The sequence below is a fragment of the Coptis chinensis genome, chromosome 4 (assembly GCF_015680905.1).
Source record: "Coptis chinensis isolate HL-2020 chromosome 4, ASM1568090v1, whole genome shotgun sequence".
NCBI lineage: Eukaryota > Viridiplantae > Streptophyta > Magnoliopsida > Ranunculales > Ranunculaceae > Coptis > Coptis chinensis.
Genome location: NC_141459.1, coordinates 5,626,210 through 5,633,000, shown reverse-complemented (window position 1 = coordinate 5,633,000; position 6,791 = coordinate 5,626,210).

The following is a 6,791-nucleotide window of genomic DNA, read 5'->3' as shown; positions in this document are numbered from 1 at the left end:
GGAAATATCGATGACATTTGGTGTAGTGCTATTTGCCTTTGATTGCTTGCTCACAGCTTCAAACAACGTTAATTTTTCCCCTTGTCTCATTTGCACATTAATCGGCTACATATGAACCCGGGATTTAATTCGTTAAAGAAAAGAAACTTCACAATCAGCGTGTGATTTGACCGTGGTCCAAATTCCAAATTCTAGGGAGGATCTCAAACTATATCACGAGTTCATTAGTACTCATGAAGATCTAAGATCAAACATTTGCAAGATCATAAACACACAAGATTTAAGATAACACGTCATAAAGTCAAGAAAAAAGTACAGTACATTTTTATTTTTTGATAGGAAAAAAGTACAGTACATCGACTCACGTTGATATGAGCTCTTGAGACTAGTCCCATTGAGTTAATATGGCACCCAATTTCACATTTTTGCTACAAGCCAATCTCTACTACTTTGCTTTATAAATGGCGTGCGCGAGCTAGCCATTTGCACCAGTACCGGTTCTAACACCAAATTCTTTATCTTTTTTTTTACTCTTTTTTCATCCATTCCAATAATAGGATGGCACGTTCTGCCATCACCTTATAATTCATTCAAGTTGAAAAACTTAACTATATACGTGGAGCTTTAAGGGGAAATGGATCATAGCTCACATGAGCTATAATATTTCTCTTTTTTTTTTTTTCTGGTTTCAAGCGGAGAATCTTTGTGCTACTACTATTTCGTTGTTTGAAAAAAAATAAGATATCGTTTCTCATTACCATGTATCTTATTTATACCCTTATTGAATTGAAAATTAAGGTTTTTGAATTAACAAAAGCTTTTTATTGAAGTGGTTTCATGTTGTTTTTATTTTTAATGTCGTCAAGCAATTAGATACCATAAATAAATCGCCCAATTAACTATCCTTATGAAGGGTAATATAATATTTGCCAACAGCCATAGCACTCCCAAGTTAGTATGCAACTGTTCTTAGCAGTGATAACAAAATACATGCGTTTAACTACTTAAAATAGACCTATTAATCACATGTGGTGCTTCAAATTGTCACCTTAAGGTTCTTTGATATGCAAGCTATTGAATAGATGAATTGTGAATCAAAGCCTCTGTTCAATATCATTCCAGACACAGTCTAGTGAGTTGCACTCTTTGTTAACAATGTAAATATTTTAAGCCTCTAATTTGTATCTTTTTGTTTGTTTAGGACTCCTTTGCCGAACATCGAGTATTAATCATGTCCTCTTTGATTAATACTCAATCAAATAACTTTTCAAACTTTACAAGAATAACTTCTGATTCCGTTTTGCTAATTATACAACTACTAAAGTTCGACCTCAAGGTAATTTTCAAGCATGGAGAAAATTCCAGCTTTATGAGAACACCAATTTTACTACTAATTAAACAGATTCCTCTCGCTTATTAAAACGAACTGTTAAAGGGCAGATCGGGAATCCTTTCTACTTTCCCATAAAAAAAAAAAGGAATCCTTTCTACGTAAAAAAAAGTAGAAAACGATTATTTTGGTTTTCCAGCGAAACAAAGAACACATCGTTGTTACAACACGATATTCATTTAATTGTTCTACATTTTTTGTTTTCTTGATTGTTATTTGTTCATTGAGCTTTTTTGGTTTGTTTTTCTTCGCGAAAACAACAACACATACACATTTAGTTCGTTTATTTGCTTATCACATTGTTAATCTGTTGATTGCGAGAGAACTACCTACAAACATGTCGATTGACGATATGCAGAAAAAAAATTTACCCATATACTTAAACAGGTGACTAAGCTATCGCCATTTGTCGTGTACTTTCAGTTTTTAATTCCTATTATATATTCAAGGTTTTTGCAGGGTGGGGTGTTATGTCTTAAAGTTGATGTTCCAACTTCCAAGCTAGCGGTATGATGAGAACAAACCTCTTCCAGCATGAGCTTTTAGGAGTGGCATTAAAGTGTCAAAGATTTTTTGTCTCTCGATTTTGGTAAGGGGATTTTTTGTACTAACCTCCAATTGTATAACAATAAAGTCGTTGGCAATAAAGGGATGTGAATGAAATCTTAACGACTATTTAATTTGGAGGTAAGAGCATCTCTAGGTGGACGTATCCATGGTCGCATTCTTCAAATTTGAAGAAATGCGTCGGAATTTCTCGGAATTCCAACTCTAGGTGGTCGCATTCGTGGTCGCATCACCTGCTTGTTCGCATTCTTGTTCGCAAATTTGGCAATTTGGATGCGGATGCGGAGCGACAATAGTAATGTCGCGCGCCATTACTAATGTCGCGCAACTCTTTATTGACTTTGACCACAACCAAGACGCGCCATTACCACTGTCGCGCGCCACTACTACTGGCGCGCGCCACTCCTAATGTCGCGCGCCACTCCTAATGTCGCGTGTGCTCCAACGGGCAAAAAACGGGCAAAAAACGGCCTGATTTCTACCTTCTATATCTACACTCATCTCCTTCTTCATTTTACACACACTCAACTCAAACATTTGTATCAAACAACTCAACCATTTCACATCAATCCTTAACAAACAACACACACATTGCGAAAAAATGGATCATGAAGTATATGAGATATTTCCGCTTAAGTCTTCATCTTCATCTTCATCTTCATCTTCATCTTCATCGTCGTCTTCTTCTTCATCTCCTCCAGCGGAAGACTCGGTAGATAGTCTTGATGAAGAATTTGTTAATGCCATGCCTCTTATGAAACACACTTTGGCTGTACTTGCACAAGCACAAGTACATGCTCCGAAGGCACCACATGGTGGTTCAAAGAAGGGTCGAAAAATTAAACATAGAAAATATGCTCTGACTTTGGAAATCTTGAAGAACAACTACTTCGCCGTCGATCGTCTGTCTTTCGAAGAGGATTTCAAACGGCTTTCAGTATGAAAAATCTTTATTTGTTCACATCTTCAACGATATTCAAACTCATTTTAAGTTTTTCAGCCTAAAGTTAACAATCTTTGGTAAACCGGTATAGATCCTCCGGTCAAGGTGGCTGCAGCGACTTTCGCGTATTCTTGGTTATGGCGATTAATGCGATCAACTTGACGATCAATTATACATTTCGAGCAAAGTGGAAACCAAAGGTTGAGGCATTTTACGTGATGCAATTATCAAATTATGCGGTTCGGTCTACTTGCGAAGGCCAAATATTGCGGATCTGAGCGGCTTGCTTGCACATTCTCGCCACACGTGGATGGCGGGTATGTTAGGAAGCATTGATTGTATGCATTGGGAATGACATAATTGTCCAACGGATGGCAAGGTGCTTACGGTTGGTGGATTCGGAAAACCATCACGTTATTCTTCGGCTGTTTGCAACCGAAGACTGTGGATATGGCATTCTTTCTTTGGGATGCGGGATCACACAATGACATCAACGTGTTGGACAACTTCGCCCGGTATTTGAGCACGTGATCAATGGTACTTCTCCACCTATTTCTTTTGATGTAAATCGGCATAACTATAATATGGGTTATTATTTAGGCGATGGTATCTATCCCGACTATCGCGGCATTTATACAAACAATTTCAAACCCTAATGCTCTTAAAGGCGAAGTGGTTACGCGAACGATGCAAGAAGCTGCAAGAAAAGATATTGAAAGAGCTTTTGGGGTTTTGCAAGCTAAATTTAGTATTTTGGCAAAAGCTTGCAAATTATGGCATGTGGAGACAATGGATGCTGTTATGAGAGCATGTATCATATTGCACAATATGGTAATCGGACTAAGAATAAAAATTATGAAATGAGGAGGTACATTCCCGATCCGAATGGGCAACCACAGATTCCACCTACTGGGAACACTACATTGAAGGGACTCTACTGAGTTCAATCAAAGACTATGCATGATAGACTTAAAAGCGACCTTGTCGAGCATCTATGGAGCATTAGGGGGTGACCGACATTGATTGTTATAATCTTTTATTTATTTATTATATAATTAGAGTAACTCTAGTAGTATGTAATAAGGGTGATATGTAATAGTTATCTTTTATTTATTTATTTTTATTTTATGTGTTTGCAATCATGTATTAGTTGTCGTTCTATTAATAAAAATTGTAATTCATTTGCTAAATCAAATGAAGTAAATTCTAAATCACACAACATAATAATAACCACACAACATATCACACAACATAATAATAATGACACAACATATCAAAATGATCAAATGAACAATTCTAAATCACACAACATAATAATAATCGTTATACAACAACCTCCTAGACTATCCTACATACGCCTCCTCTGCCGTGAACTCCTCCTCGACTGTCCTTGTGCTGAACTCTCCGTCTGTCCATGCTGTGATGAACTCACCCTTGTGCGATCAATCTGAGCCTGTAACTCATCAATCTGGCGTTGCAAATCGTCATAATCCACATGAGCCTGGGAAAGAAGTCTCTCTCTCTCAACACTGTAGGCGAATACCGAGGAGCGCAAGCCATCATTTACACGAATGCTTGTCTCATATCTCATGCGTAGGTCATCCTGAAATAATTATTCATTAATAATTTTTGACATTTTCATAATAAACCAAAATAATAAAACAAAACCAATAAAAATAATTACGAGATAGATGTCCAAGGTCGGGGCTCTAAGCATGCGGCCTTGAGTGGCATCAATAGAAGAAATGGGGTCGGTAAATCGTCGGCCACTTTCGGATCGCTCAAACTGAAAACCCAAGGCCACTCGATGAGGGGATCTGTCTTTGGAACAAATGTGTGCCTGTGTCCATCTTTGAAGCGTCGGCTGGACGGTACCGGCAATCTGGAATTCACGCGTCGACACCCAAATTGCTAACCGTATGAATGTTGCCTGCGACCTTTACTCCATGGGAGCAAATGACCAATAGACACCCTGAACCGATGCGGTAGTATCGCCATAAGTCTGCAATGTAACTAGGTCGAAGCTGTAGCCAAGTCCAATGCCGCGTTACTCCGATGACTTGCTCTAAGGTCATGTCCTTAGCCTCGATACATGGGTAGCGGATCGGGAGGGGATACCAAAGTATGGTGTGAGTGGTCTGCGTAACATCTATCCCCTAAATACCACTCCATATCACTCCCACAAGTGAATACCATCCTCCTATGAGAAATGAACAATGCATATCTACGATCATTCGGCGATGTGTGCCTGGATGTCCTCCAAGGCCTCCAAACAATAGAAGCCCGTGTGCTAAGCTCAATCTGGTTCGACCGAAGTTATGTTATGACTGATCTCACTTTGAATTGTCGACGCTCGACAAGGTCCGTGCCAAAATACCACGAGCCTAGGCCTCTCATCGGTATACTCGTGAGGATAGGATTTGCGATCGAAAATACTCATAAAACCATACCTCTAAGAGAATGACAAACCACTCCCATCCGGGGACTCTCGACAACACCGGTATGTCGAGGCATACTATCTAAACAACGCAACAAATGGCGATATGGCTCCACCAAAATCAATACCGCAACTCATGCAAGTGCTCAAAGTTAGCTAGATATCCCAAATTAATCGTGGAATGACCGGAAGGAAAAAAGAAGACACCCATCAAATACATATATACGAAAAAGCTCTTACATACTCATCAACATGTGTTTGACCATCATCGAATCAAGTGACAAATAATCTATCAAAACTGCAATCAATCATCGGTAGTCAACGGTGTAATGTATGCAGCCTTGATACCGAAAATCCCAACACTAGCACCGTAATACGACTCCTCGGTCGGACAAAGGAAGAAAGTCATCATTTGGGCACAACTCGAATTGATTGCTACATCTCAACGGATTACCTAATCCTATACTCAAACCAGATATCATGCAAAAATCTAATGGAGTGAAACCCAACTCTCCTCGAGGGAAGTGAAAAGTATGTGTACTATCCCACCATCTCTCAACTAAACCATTAATAACTCCCCTGAATGTCGATCTTTATTATAAGGGATGTCAACTAGATGAGCAAAGGGAGTTAAGCTAAAATTGCATCTCTAACATGGTCAAGTGCACCGACTTTCTTAATATCATCCCACCACGTCCCTAAGCGCGTGGAGTGCAATCAACCCGATACATAACACATCTCCGATGTAATGCGCCAAAATGAAACTAAAATTAAAAAATAAAAATAAAAATATATACGTTATTGAACTACTAAAATTAACTAAAACTACTACTAATTTATGAAATTAAAATACATACCTGTTGTTCAAGAACAACTCTTGAGACATGCCTATCATGAAATCTCTTAGACACCGGCCTAAGATGGCTGAAATCAATAGCCTCCGCAGGAAATTCAAAATCGACTTGCTGATATTGAAGCAACAATGGATCGTCAGCCTCAGCTCCTTGATTTCCAGCTCCGGAAGTGGTTGGTTCATCATCTAGATCACCACTGGGATTATCCCAAACGTATGCACTGTTTTCTTCTTCCTCATCTCCGGACTCCATCGTGTTTGGTTATTATAGACGGTTAAATCGTTGAACTCATTTTTTTCCTACTAACTAGAGTGACCGAGTTGAAAAAATTTGTAAAATGACAAAAGTCCATTTCGTCATGACATTAAATAAAAACATGGCACGACATTAGTATTAGCGTGGCGCCGATACTGTTGTCATTGACGACAGCTGATATCGGCCACCAAGACTAATGTCGCTAGTGGGGTCCCCAATGAATTTTGCGACCACGAATTTGCGACCACCTAGAGTTGGTCGAAATTTGATAGCAAATTCTGTGGTAGCATTCTTCAAATTTGAAGAGTATGCTACCACCACCTAGAGATGCTCTAAATTTGGTAT